The sequence below is a fragment of the Anser brachyrhynchus genome, assembly GCF_964034855.1.
Source record: "Anser brachyrhynchus genome assembly, chromosome: 15".
Taxonomy (NCBI): domain Eukaryota; kingdom Metazoa; phylum Chordata; class Aves; order Anseriformes; family Anatidae; genus Anser; species Anser brachyrhynchus.
In genome coordinates, this window is record NC_137733.1 from 14,415,443 (window position 1) to 14,429,978 (window position 14,536).

At 44.6% G+C, this 14,536-nt stretch overlaps 1 long non-coding RNA gene across 2 annotated transcripts in view; it reads right to left on the reverse strand.

Annotated features, from left to right (window-relative positions):
• Positions 1 to 6: 6 nt before the first annotated feature.
• Positions 7 to 14,536, reverse strand: part of LOC308178578 — a 32,677-nt gene continuing 18,147 nt past the window's right edge. Inside the window, exons 9-12 of one of the 2 annotated variants that reach the window (XR_013939833.1) lie at positions 13,073 to 13,183; positions 11,148 to 11,200; positions 10,235 to 10,314; positions 7 to 7,943 (exon numbers count right to left, since the gene is read on the reverse strand). This is a non-coding gene — a long non-coding RNA (uncharacterized lncRNA). Of the gene's footprint in view, positions 10,315 to 11,147; positions 11,201 to 13,072; positions 13,184 to 14,536 lie in introns of both variants that reach the window. The other variant, XR_013939832.1, reaches the window with a different exon arrangement.

The window sequence follows — 14,536 nt, forward strand, 5'->3', positions numbered from 1 at the left end:
AAGCACTGAAAATTGCATTGTACCTTGCGTTTGGTGTTGCTTCTTGGAACCGGGGAGATCAACCAGACTCCTGGCCTGCCCCAAATCCACAAGGCTGGACCCTTGTGGAAAGCCTTTAGTAGGGATGAACCTGAGAAGGTCTTGAAGGTGACCTCGACACCTGCCCAGATCCACAGCAGGGCTAGGGTGCATCAACCCCCTTTCAAGCAATTCCTGCCTCTTACTTGCCGCATTACTTGCCTCTTGAATCCTTCCCCTTGCTGCTGCACAATCTGCCCTTTTATTTGCTTTATTTTCGTGCCAACATGATGTTTGTTTTCCATACTAACTTTGCCTAGTGGAGAATTTGGAGCTGGCAAGACGGAGGAAATGAGAAGGTCATCTGGTGCTCTGCTGCTGTCAGCAGCGCTGGCAAACAGGCTGCAGATGGGAAGGCAGAGGTGCCGGATGGATGGAGGAGCACAGCCTGCAGAGTTCCTCCCAGCAGCACAGCAGCTTTCTGCGGGAGCAAATGTACTTACTGGGTTGCTTTGGATGGTGAGGAGTAGCTGTGCTCAAAGCCTAAAGTCCTTTAGCATCCTGCTGACACTGACTTTCATCTGCTTCTTTCTATAGGGATCACTGGAAAATCAAATCATCCAAGCAAACCTGTTCTCAAGGCCTGTGGTAATGCCAAGACTAAGAGGAACAACAATTCTCCCATTTTGCAAGTACCAGATCTCTGGATTTCACTGTTAGGTCCCTGGCAGATCATACAAAGATGTTCCCTATCAGAATAATAAAAACAAAAATTAGTTTCAAGTGCTTCCTAAAGCATTGCAGTTTGTGTGTATTTTCTAAGATCTTACATTTCCTTGAACCAAGTGTTTCAGTGGATTTTGTCTTTATGTTCTTATATGTCAAAAGAAAAAAATTGTTTTGATCAATCCCAAATCAATGCCCTTTCACTGTTTACTTCTGCAGACTCAAAATGCTTTCATTTTTTTCCAGATTATTATTTTTAAATTTGAAATTGACAGTGAAAATGGAAAACACTGGGGTTTTCAACTGAAGTCTCATTTCTCTGTTTGTGTGCTACATACTTCTGCCATATGCTGCAGAGAAGGAGGATTTCTTTAAGCTCTAATACAGAATCCAAGAAGAAAGAGTTTTTTTATAGATCTGATCTTTGAAAAGATTAAATTTCCTCTCACTGACTTGCAAATTTGCCCCTACAGGCACTGCTGTCTCTCCCTGATGAACGCAAAGAACCTCTCAGCTACTTTCTGTTTTCCTACAGATATTGCAATCTTGATTAACAGACTCATCTTTTATTTTCTCATGTAGGGCAAATTTATCCAAATTCACTTTGGTAGCACAAGCAAGCTGGCTAGGGCTAGCACTGAGAGCTCTGAGTAACCACAGAATTCTTTATATTTGTTTTGCGTTGGATTTTTCTGGGGCTGAATGGACCCTGTTCTGATTACATCAGGCCTGAGAAAATCTGAAACTAATTCTGTTAACTCGAGGAATCTGCACTGCTGCAGATGAACCCAAAATCTGGCCCTGCTTCCACAGTGGAGTTACGTGCTTTAGATGATGACAAATTTATTTCTTCTTTCTTTAGTTGACTCCGAGGCTCTGTGTGAACACGTAAAAGGCACAATGCTTCCCCCCAAAGCTGTGCACTTTTCCTTCTACAATTACATTGCAACCGTTACTCACATTCATCAGCACAACATTATAATTGTCTTGCAATCAAGATCCTAAAAATAACAGTCCAGGGAAGGTGTATTGTTCTTTGTTTGCACACGTGCACCTAAGACTAAATTGAGAACCTCAAATCCCAGCTCGCAAGGTAAAAAGACCCCATTATGCTTCCTGACTAAAGCCCTTTAGCATGCAGAAAAAGGAGAGAGGAAACATATGGACCGGTTATTCTTTAATGTGGGATTGTCTGCATCCCTCCTACTTTCAACTCATCCCAGATTCGCATCACACCAAGAGACCATATGTTGGGTTTGCCTCTCTGGACCGTGGGCCAAGGCAGGTTTCAGGTTGTTTTCTGGCAGCTTGCAGCTCCTTCCAGCCTGGCCGGGAGAGCGAGGGCATGGACAGACCCTCACTGCGCAAGCAGCAGCACTGGCTCAGGGCCCTTCTGCACCCTCGCTGGAGCTCTGCTGGCAGGGATTGCATCAGTGCTTCTTGAAGTCACCCGGACTAGCTACAATTAACAATGAAGGTGGTTCGATCCAACCCAAATTCGTCTGAAGAACTCACACGATCCCTTTCACCTACAGGCCTTTGTGGACAGATGGCTTCAGCCGAGAGGCAAAGATGAAAATGCCCAGCCAGGACAGCCAGCGAAGTCTGGTTATTTGGTACAGCCGAATGAATCGCTACCCCGAGGTCTGGGGAAGTGTGCTTTCTGTCAATACCAGAAGTCAAACTAACCATGTTAGGGCCTGACAGGAGGTATTGGCAGAGAGTTTACAGCACACAAAACATCTTTTCCAGAGCTCTTCTCAGAAAGAAAGGGCAGTACAGGGGGGCGTTTCACAGATCAATCTCCAAACGTTGCACGGGCAATTCAGAGGATGCTTAGCAGTGGGATGAGTCAGTCCGGAGACCTGTTCCTGAACCCAGCACTGACACAACGGGAAAAGCGATGGCATCTTTTCGCCTCCACATCACGAGCTGCCAAAATAGCTGTACTAAACCTTATCCCAAAGGGAACTGTTGTGAAGCTTAAAAGCGTTCTCGGAGAGCATCAGTGAAGGATATTATGAGCTATGCTGCACTTACAGGACTTCCAAAGGACACTGGTGAACTGCTGGTTTCACTGGTATCAAAACGTACAGTCTCACTGACATGGGGCTGCAATTTTTCAATCTCTGGCTGCCACCTGCACCTGGATGTGTTTCTTCCCATGTTTCAGATCTAGAGAAGACGTGTCATTCCCCAGGAAGCAGAGGAGAGAGGTTATCACCTCTTCTACCAGATTATCTCCAAGAATAAACCTGAATTTATTGATAATGGCATTTTGTGTTCAAGTGATTCACTCCCTTTAATGCAGCCTTCCCTGCTCAATCCTCTGTTTCCAGAATAAGAAACCTACTCACAAGAACCATGTACTTGGCTAGGGATTGAAACAGGTTCAGTGCAGTGGAGGGGTTGTTGCTTCATGTCCAGGAAGAAGAGGATTGCAAGTGACTTCTCCTTAGGCAGGCCAGAGTGAGGAAAGAAAGCTGTCTTCCTGTATTTTGATCAATGCGCAGCGAGGCCCCTCTTGTTCTGGCAGGGCTGCCACTGAAGTAAAACCAATCCTTTTCAAACTGAAGGGTTGAGCTGCCTCATGTCAATTGCTTACATCTCCTCAGGACAGGAAAGACAGCCAGGACAAGTTTTTCAATAAATGTTGAAAAGGTTTGGGTGTTCAATCCCACTTACATTGATGCAGCTGCTATGTCAGAATCTCGGTAGCCTGAGCAACTCATCCCCAAAATGGCTTTTTTTTTTTCTAAAGTGATACACTCAAAATGTGCTCAGGAATTGAAACCTAGAAGAACCCTCGGTCTGCAGCCAAAAAGCTCATGTTGTGCCTTGATTAGGGCATTTGGTATAATAACCTCTTGGTCTGTCTCCTGCTGCAGAAACCGCTTCTTGTGCCCGTTCCCAATCCGCGACGCATCGAGGTGGCATCACAGCAGACAACCTGGGCAATGAGAAGAGCCACTTCTTAATAATGTTAGCCTGCAGAAACATCGATGAAATTGATGCGGCAAACACAACGCTGCCCCCAGCCTGAGGTCCTCCTAATAATAAAATTCAGCTTCTTCAACCTGAGGATAAATGAACTACTGGAAGAGCAGCTAGCAATAATGTAAAGATTTGTTCAGTTCTCTCTAAGTTGAAGCCTGGATGTAAAACATTTGCTCCAGAGCAAACGACCTTGACGTAGGAGTTTCTGGTTAACATTCAATGGCCTGGGGTTTGCAGGATTTCAAACAAGCTGGCTATAGTGTTTGTTTGAAGCCTGAAAACTGACAGATCTGAAAACTGAGGCAAGGACCATGGGTTAGAACCTGTTCATCTCACATGCATATGTAATCTCTAGGAGCAGCTTTTGTAAAGGAAGACTTGACCCTTTGTCTGGTTTTGACACACATTTTCCTTTTTAATATCATTTTGAAGAGTATCTGATAGCGAAAAGAGCTTATTGGGAATATCTGCTGGCTCCCGAGACTATTATTATAAGCAGGACTTGAGCTACAGAAAGATCAAACAGTCTCCAGCTGCTGAACTTACAGTGCCCTTTCTAGCAGCTGTTGGTATTTTACAGCTTCCAGGATTTGTACATTGCAAACAAGCCTTTTGTACAAAGCAGCTACGATTTTCATAGCCACTAAGACAGGCAGCCCCAAATCATGGCTCGCGAGTAGCACATTGTCTGCAAGATTCTCCGGCGTACTCCAAGTCGTGGGCTCCCCCGTCCCTGGGCACGCAGTGGGAGCAAGGCACAGTGCTGCCAGCAGAGCTAACGCCTCCTCCTTATCCGTGCCAGCTGAGATGTGGGACAGTCGCTGCGAGGGGATGCTGCTGCTCACGTCCTGCTGATTTTAAAAAGCGTGGTGAAGAGTGGAACGAGCTGATACCCTAGACAATACGTTGCATTTTGCTTGTGGCATCGCAGAGGCACTTGGAACAACTGCAGTCAAAGCACACGGTCCTTAGCTAGCATAAATCAGTACAGGAGAGCCGAGCAGAATGCTGGCTCACAGCAACTTTAAGCTACTCTGTCCCATGTTAGTCTGAAGGGACCTGGCTGGTCAAATTTCAATGGGCTGGAAAATTATTTTAGATGTCTAGCATTATGGGCCGGATTCCAGTTTATGGTGCAGATTAAGAATCCCTTTGAGTGGCTCTCCGTCCCTTCTGCCAGGTGGCCTTTGATGTACTGGGCTTCGGTCCAGAAGAGAAGATCTGTGTTTACAAGCTGGCTAGGGGTTTCATGCACTTCGGCGCTACGAAGTTCAAGCAGGAGCCAAGAGAGGAGCAGGCAGAGGTGGACACCAAGAAGGTAGGCTGAGAGCTTACACACCAGGACAAAGCCAGCTTGCTACGAGCTCAGCCAGTTTGTTAGGACTGGAGAAGCTGCTAAAGCCAGACTCTGTTTCCAGGGAATATCAAATGACCCTAAACAACACACTGATTTTTTGTTGTTGTTGTTTAAATGAACAGATGTGCTATTGAGAGTCAGAGCTGGCATTCGCAGCTGCCACAGGGCAGCAGGCCTAGCCAGATGGTTGAGCTGTCAGCTAAGGACTTGATCCTTCTTTGCTGAAGAGCCCTGCTTTGCAGGTGTTTCTTGGAGCCATGGTGGAGCAATGAGACGCATACCTCTCGGAGCATATGGGAGCCCAGATACAGAGCAGTTGCTGTAACACCTTGTCTGAGGTGTGTATTATTGCCTCCTCTCCATCCAGCAAGTTCTGCCGAATGGTGTGTGTGTGAAGGGACAGAGCTGAGACTTCTGTCCTTCCCAGTCTGTCCCCAGCAGGACCGGAGAGCCTGCCTGTCCCTGAAAGCACAGCCTGTAACCATTTTCCTGAGTATGCATTAAGGGGAAGGGTGATTTTTTTCCCTCCAACAGTGGCTGACGAAGTTGCTTCCCTCACGGGTCTGAATTCTGGCAGGCTCCAGAAGAACATTACCAGGTCCAGGGTGAAAGGATGAAACATGGTGCAGAAAATGGACCAGTGGCACGACTCTATCGATACCCTGATGCTTTTTTTTCCATCCCCCCAGCCCATGGGCATTTTCTCCATCCTGGAAGAGCAGCACACGTTCCCCAAGGCTGCCAGCTATGACCTGGGCAAATCACCGAGCCTCCTCCAGCCCAAGGGAGGCAAACGTGAAGAGGCAGAAGCTCCCCTGAGCTGGTGTTTTATGCTGGCCACAGTATGTGCAGCACCCCTGGCTAAGCTGGAACATGCTCTTAGCAAGGTTAGACACGAGGCCAAGCCCTCTGCACGTATGGATCACATCAAACTTCCATGGCTTTTAACATACAGCAGCACTGGGAAAAGTACTTTGCTGGTGCAAATTACCATTGCTCTGTTGCCTTACAGGAGTACTGCAGCCAGACACTGGCTCTGCCACGCAGAAATGTGCATCTCAAAAGTCCTTTTCAGTAACATTTAATAGAAAACACTGAGTAAATGCCTGACAGTGATGCAACAGTTGGGCATTTTAACGTACAAAGACTAGCAAGGCAGTTTCATGACTCTTCAACATGTTGCCACTGGCCTTGGTTTAAAATATAATCCTTACAGATAGTCTGAAAAGGAACAAAACCCCAAAAACTCAAGCCATAGCTTGTTTCGAGTAACACTAAGCTGTAGGAAAGCTACCCAAAAGGCACGTTAGCCAAAGGATTAAATTCATTTTCGATTCTGCTGCTCACACATTGCTGGAAGAGCCAGAGTCCTGCAGCTCGCTGCAGCTTGCCTAGCCTTTCCCGGTGAACGTGTCTGGCCTCTCTGCTGTGCTGTCAAGCAGCCATGCTAATGCTTAGCAGCAGGAACAGTATTTAAGCATATTATCAATCTCCACTAGTTATTCATACGACTCCACTGCACAGACATACTGACAGAACATGATCAGAGCATGAATCACAGGTCCTTCGCTCCCTCTTTTTACACTTAGCAGCTATTTCCCTTCTTGCCACTGAGCAGGTTTTTGAAAGAGGCATTTGACTGTGCCAAGATACATTCTGATTGCACATCGTTACACCAGTCTATAAACCACATTGTCCCCTGTCAGAGTATAAACGTACGAGCCTAAAAGGCAAAAATATAATCTCTCCGCAACATCCTTTCCTTTCACAATCCTGCAGAATCCCTTACTCAGGGCATTTGTGCTTTCCATGGCAAGGGCCTCCCACGAGTCCCAAGACTCCAGAGAGTGCATTAATGCTGTTCCCACGTCAGCATTCACTTACTTCTTTTTCTTACACCCACAGAGGATTTCTTCCTCTCTTTAGCCAGGTTAATGAGAAGAAATCTGCTTTCTTATGCAGTGCTACTGGGATATTCTCTCTGTCTGGACTGGTCATGTCTTTTTCTCCCCGCTCCTTTCCATGTAGCAGGGTGGCTGGAGAGGAAGGAGGATCCCCCGAATGAAGCAGTGGCAGGCTTGCTCCAGAAATCCAGCGTGCTTTGGGTCCTCTTTAAGGAGGAGGTGCAGGTAGGGTGAACATTATGTGGTACAATCAATATTGTCAGCGCAACATGTCAGCAAGTAAATGTCATCAGTTCTGGCCCCCAGTGTTTCCCCATCATTCTTTTGTGGAAAGGATTAAGCCTGTCAGCGTAATGCTCTCTTCATCCAGGTAACAGCCTGTGTATGCTTCTCTTCCATGCTGAAAGACGATCTAGCTCTGTCCTTGAAAATTCTGCCCCTCCAGCACCAAAAGAGGCACACTGTTCACTTTGCTCACTGAAGGCAATACCAAGCACTGCTGCAGAAACATGCTTGCACAGATGGAAGCATGAGTGCAGTCCTGGCTTAATGACAAGCTAAATAATCCCCTCCTGGCAGTCAGTGGCCTTCTGCTGCCCAGACAAATGTCAGGTTTCTATCAACCAGAAAAACTTGCTGCCTACAAGGATTGTCATCAGCTCAACTCGGGGCTCTGCAGTTGAAAGGTGAATAGGAAATGGCCTAGGAAAAACTAGACCATTTTTCAGATTTCAAGCTATCGAATAGATGGGCTCAGATTTTATTTCTACTGCCTGCATGTGCAACTCCATCTCAGCCTATGCTAAACTGGTAAAGCAGCACCAGTGTAACACCAAGGAGACTGACTCAGAGTGCAAAAAACCGTGTATGCCAACATACTGTTGCGAATGCAGCTTCTCTTCTTTTCCAAGGACTGTGTTCAATCGTGGTCCAAGGATTCCCTTAAAGCAATTAAAAAAAGAAAAAAATAAAAGGAGCAGCCTCTAAACCAAGAAATAATGCAGGTAAAGTAATGCATTTTTTTTTACTTGCTTAGTAGTTTATTCAGACAGGACTGAACTGCTAACTTTAGTCAGTTAAGACAGATTTATGTTGGAGGCTACAGTACACCACTTCAGCGAAACTCCTCCTCAAGAGCCTCTCTCACATATTCTGCACAATAATATTGATTTTAGCTGATGGCAGTGAGAGGCAGAAAAGAGGGTCTTCTTTCATGTCTACCTCCAACTTCCGTGGGGTAAGCAATCGTCGATGCCTTTGTATTTAAACTGCCATCAATGCTTTTGTACTGAGCAGCAGCTCTGTCTCCCTAGTTTATCTTCAACCCTTCCCAATGCTGGCAAATGCTGTTACCCTCATTTTACCAATACAGCACTGAAAGAGGGAAGGATGCTGTTCAGTTACCAAAACTTTGGCATCTAGCGTTTTAAATTGTCCTTGGTTATCTGGGACATCCTCACGGGGCAAAAAGATATGACACAGGGCTTAGAGGAGACCCGTGCCCTGCTGGAGCGGCGGCTGGTGATACCCAAACACACCTAAAATGCACTATGTTTAGGCGACTGAAACCTCTCTAAGAGACTTGCCCAGGGTTACACAGGAAGGACATGGCAGAGAATTACAACCCAGCCTCTCGAGATGCAGGCCAGCACCCTAAGGACTTGGTACGCCTTCCTGAAGCTGGTGTCATGGTACTTACACTACCTGTCACGACTGGTGGAAGCAGTACAAGAAAGATCTACAGAAGCCTGTCAGCATGTTGGTCTGAAAAATCACATGTGAAGAGAGCAAATACATTACAAGAAAAGTCCTGCATTATTATTTCTATGGCATCCAAACTGACTGCCAACTGATACAAGTATGGATGAATTCAATTCAGTCCTTTCAGACATTCTTTTTTGCTGTAATTATGCATCATGCTGCCACTTCACCCTCTCTTGATTGCTGACAGCCATGCAGGAATTTTCACATAAGCCTAAATGAGGCTATTACGTGCTGCCTGTCCTCTGTAACATGCTTCTGTCTCTAGGGGATGGTGCACCCAGCAAATAAAAGTGCTGTTATCATCCTACAGGCTTGCTGGTGGATAGCACGTCTTGTCATTGGTAGCTATTTGTATGATGGTAACCCCAAAGGAAACGTTAAATAACACCGTAAGCCAGAATCACGAAGTGACATTTACCTGAACTGCTTCAAGTGCCTTCTACAGACGAATATTCAGGGTTCACACCATGCATGTAAGCATGTTCCCCTGGGCCATGAAGAACCAGGCTCATCTCATACCTTGTTGTGTTTTGTTTGTTTGTCTCCTTGTTTTCCAGTCATGAAATGTGAATGAGTTTATAAAACAGGAGGTTTTCTCTCCCCAGCCCTGGTAACTCCTGTTAGTTTTGCACACTTTGCACAGTGTATGCCCACATTTCATCCACCGCATTGTTCCAAATGAATTCTAACAGTCTGGTGGGTGTCTAGCACTGTAGAGCAATCCTCAGGCAAAGCCACACGGTGCCTTCAGCACAAGCTGTGGCAGGCTGAACAGAAATCTTTATTCAGCAACGACAGAACTCGGGTCATCGCTTCACAGACCACCTTGGGAGTTTCAAGGGAATGTTAGTCTGAGAGGTGCTCCCAGTGCCATGACTAGAGATGGGATGTCTAATAATCCTCTCATGTTGTGACAGAAACCCAAAGAATTAGGAAATACATGACCAATACCTGACCTTTAACTAGACAAACTGGCACCATTATTTTTGAGGCTCCATTGTCTCCAGTAACCATTTTTTTTTCCCCAGGATCAACCATGGAAACAGAGGTGCAAAGGGGAAGAGGAAGGTAAGTTTCCACGTAATATATATTGAACTTGAAGGGCAGCGAACAGCAAACAAAACGGCTGTGAAAAGGCAGTTAGTCATGCTGTTTGAATTCCAACACTATTACTGAATGCATGTCTTCCACGTTCAGATGACAGAGATATGCATCCTGGGCAGTGAGTGATCTTGTCCATGAGAAAAAAGAGAGGTAGTGGGTACGAATGTCTACTTTTAACACTCCTGCACCCCCCTCTGAGAACTTTCCCTTTGCAAAGATAGACAAATGTCCACAAGCACCAGTATGCCAGTGTCGTGGCCGTGGGGCTAGGAAGCTAAACCGGAGAGTATCTTAAGCAGTGATTAGCCTTTCTGCACAACTGTAGCTCTTTTATCATTATGCCTGTCTTTCTTATTTTAGATACCAGAGATTGAATCCAGCATAATCCCTCCAGGGTTGGTGAACAGTAAGAAGTCATCAGAGCTGCTGCTTGACTCCACTGACCTGGGGGAGAAGAACAGAATCGGACATAACAAGGTACTGTTTACTCCTGCCAAACTGAGCTAAATAAATTGATGGCAGTTATGACTCAGCATGCCTTTGGTGTAGATATAGCTGCAGAGTTAGTTTCTACAGCAACCCATTTCCTCATGAATATAATGTTCTCTCTTACACATGCTCCCAAACCTGACTTTTAATCAGACACTACAGTTAATATAATGCAAATGGAGTACACCTTAAGCTTTGTAATAAATCTCACTTGCTCTTTACTATTCCTTAGTCAGGCAAAAATCCTACTAACTGATCACTTATCCAATTAGGACTAGAAAGGAAAATGGAAGGAGACTGTTGTAGCTGTCTAATATTAGCAGCATATATCATCAATTTGCACATACGTTTTTGTCATAACATAATGAAGGTATCTATTGTAACAGCCATGGAAGCGGAGCATTCTGCTCTTTGCAAGAACCTAAAATCTGCATTTCCTAACTTCTATAATAATTATACAGTATTCATCACTCCTTCAGACTATTCCATCCTTAAATTTCAAATTATGGATGAAGGTTAAAGTGGGCCAGATACAGCCCCTGACCTTATTCTTAAAGTCAACAGCCACAAGATTACTAATATATATATTTTTTCCATTGTTACTGAGACTACTGTGCTTCCTGCTGCAAGAGAGCACAAAGGCACATTTGGGTTTCATCAAGGAAAAGGTTTTGAAGGCCAACAACTGGAGGATCTCTATAATTCAGATGTAAGCCTCAGTCCCATCCAGAAACCCTAATTCACATGGTGATACACTGAATTCCATGGAACTCAATTATGATACTTACGTTTACAAGATACAAGATTTTGGTTTTGGTCTGTGCACCTTTAACATCTGCAACTGCAGGATGGAAAAGAGGAAAGAGAAGGAAGCAAAAAATGTCCTTTCAATTAGCTTCCTGTTTACGAGCAGCATTTGTTTCTTTCATTGCAAGGAAACTATAATTTCTACAATCACAGTAGCATTTTTTAAACAGATTCAGTTCTGTCATACCTTTTCCTCTGTCTGCAAACTGCTGTGATTCCTGCACGCCAAAGAACTGAGGGGCATCTCAGCCTATCCCATTTTATTTAGACAACATACTGACTCCAGCATTCTGTTGAGTGTGACTGAGCATGAACGGTTTGAGACCCCCTATATACATTGCCTGGAAACAGTTGTTTCTAAGCCACACATATTCTGGCAATTCAGAGGAATGTCCAGAAGTTTCGCAGCTGCATTTCTGAGGCAGGTGGAAATTGTACAATAAGGTGAGGAAAATACTCCGAGGTTGTCCTGTTCTGCGGAATTAAACAGTGGCAATTACAGACACTGAGAACCTTGGCACGTCTGGGCAGGAAAGATAAGCACCAGGAAAAAAAAGAGCAGCCATGTTCACTTGAGTAAAGACACTGAAAGCTAGTGACTTGCTTGTTAATTATTAATAGGGCAATGGGCCTGACTGATTGCTTTCCAAATCAATGCCAGAAAAGTTAGTAAATGGAGAAAGCCCTGAAAGCTGAGTCTTAGCTGCTAACTCCAGGGACTGGAAAGAGAACACCTTAGAAATTCAAGACCTGGACTTCCCAGTTCTAAAAACAGCACAGAGAGGTGGAGAGGTTCTGAGCATGGGAATACAAGCTTTCACTATTCATTAACATTTAACAGCTGAAACAAAGCTGCTTGGTTCACTTCTCTTAAGCGGGACCACATTGTCAGCATAAAAGGGCAGTTCCAGCCCAGATTCTCTTCACTTAAATCCAGGCTGGATAACTCAGATGATTTCCTGCTGAGAAGAAAGAAAGTGTTGAACAAGATACTCAAGCTTTTGGGGACCATCACAATGGAAAAAGTTTGTTTTGGGAACCTCATCCCTTGAACCCCTTACTTCCAGGTGGAACTTTTGCTGGATGGGGCCCAGCAGGACAAGGAAATGTAACTGAAGGAAGAGGAGCTGAGAAGCACCATACGAAAGATGCAGAAATGCAAAGAATGTGTCAAGGAACAGAGAAGACAGCCACTCTCACCCAGGAGACTGACCTCACCATCCAGCTGCAGGCTGAGAGTTATCAATAGGGGATGGTTAAAGGCTTAGAATTCAGTTAGGCAAGGAATCAGCTTCTCAAATGACTCAGTAAGAGGCTCATTTTCAGGATACGGAATGGAAAAAAAAGAGCATATGGGAATGATGCGTGAGGTTTGCAGACACCCAGTCTGTATCTTAAATACAGTTAAGTCCTTAGAATACAGAGGAGACCAGGAGGCCTCGTGGATAAAGCAAAGGAATGGTTTTCACAAGTCCTGAGTTCTCTTCCTGGACAACCACTGATGCTCAGTGTGGTCTATGGCAAATAAGGGTGTCATCGTTTTAAAATATGAACTCTTATTTAAGAAACTGTCTGTATACAAATGAACAAACCCCATTTTTATTGCCTAAACATTAAGAGACTGTGTGGTCTGAGTCACGGAGATTCAGATCATTTATGACTAGTTATGTTAAAGAAATCTTCAATAAACTCTGCCAACGAGGCAAACCTTGCATTTCTTGCAAATAGAGGCTTGCTGCTGCAACTCCTGCCACAGACAGCAAGATGTTTCATGGGATGCATTCTGGATTCCCATCCCTTCATAAAGAATGAGAGAACTTCTTGGGTGCTGAGGAGTGCCTGCCCCAAATGACAAAAATGACAAAAATGACAAAATTGACAAATGACAAAAAAAAGACCGACCTACCGAGCCAAATCCCGGCTATGACAGAGCTGTCACGAGTAGTAGCACACAGATGCTGGAAGATGAGCTCAGTGACTTGAAATGTGACTTTGAAGGGCTGGAGACCACCTTGGCCTAAAACCAAGAAGGAAATGCATGTATGAAGCACGACAGTTTGTTATTACTATTATTTTTTTTTCTTCCCCCCTTTCTCATTGTCCAAAGAAATGAACCCTGACAACTATTACGGCTCCACCAGAGGGAACACCCTCTGGGATGCTCAGATTCACTCAGCTATCTCCCCACAATTTTTGATACTGTCTTCCGGTACCTCAGGCTCGAGACAGATTTAATTCTACACTTCACATTTTTACCACCACAGTAGTAGTAATTTCATAGTAATTTCTAGGGATCCCTCTACATAAAGACAGCAGCATCTCCTCTACATTCTTTACTAATTACACCCACTTTTACATGGCAGTGCTGATAAGCCTCTGCTTACAAAATGCCCCTCCTCCTCCACAGCCAGTAACTGCTCTCCACCTTGCCTTAGGGAATACTTCTGCCTCTTCTGCACCTGAATAGGTTTTCATTTAATGTAACTGGAGAAGTTTTAAATCTGTACTATAGCAACCATGTGGCTGTCTGCTGCTTCTTCTGAAGTCAGTGTTAACATCCACAGGATGTTAAACTCACAGATGTCTCATATGTTTCAGAATTTATTAACTGAATTTCAAATTCTTTAGAAAGAAATACAAGTTTCCAATGACATTTTGTCCTGATGCTGCAAATAGTTTGTGAGATCCATGAAACCTGTGTGATGTTCCCTTCCCTGCCTGCAGGCATTAGACCACAGAGTTTGAACTCTGGCTTCAGATCTCTGCTCAGAATGACTCAGTCACTAAACTCCAAAAGAACGAGAGCGCTTTGGAGGAAGTTCATCAGGCAGAAATAACCGGGAGAGAGTAAAGAAAAATGGAGCGCTCATTCTCCCCGTCTAGGGAAAAGAAAAAAATCATTGTCTGCTTGCTTAGAGACCACAGCTTGCTGCACAAACAGGAAGGCAACTGTGTTTTTCTAGGTATTAACTCATGGCAGCACAGCAAAGTGTTGCCAATTTGTGCCACTGCCCGAAAGAGCTTTGTGAATTGCTGAGAGTGAGCTAGATTCTTCTAAAATAGTCAGTGCTGGACCAAGTCCCTCAAGGCCTATTGAAAATGCATGTTCAAAGCTCATTCTGCTTTCAGGAAGCACCTCAGGTAAATCTATTTTGTTTGTTTGTTTGTTTTCCAGCCCATTACCAGGACAGTGTTAGTTTCACATCCAACTCTGTGCTCCGTAGACTTGGTGTTTCCCCACACCTGTAAAGTTGCTGGACCAGAAAGTCACTAGGAAAATCCATGGTCATACCCTGATCTCTTCAGTGTTAATGTAGCAACAAGCAGAAATACAGTTCAGTTGTTCAGACAAGCCAAATCAGAAATACAG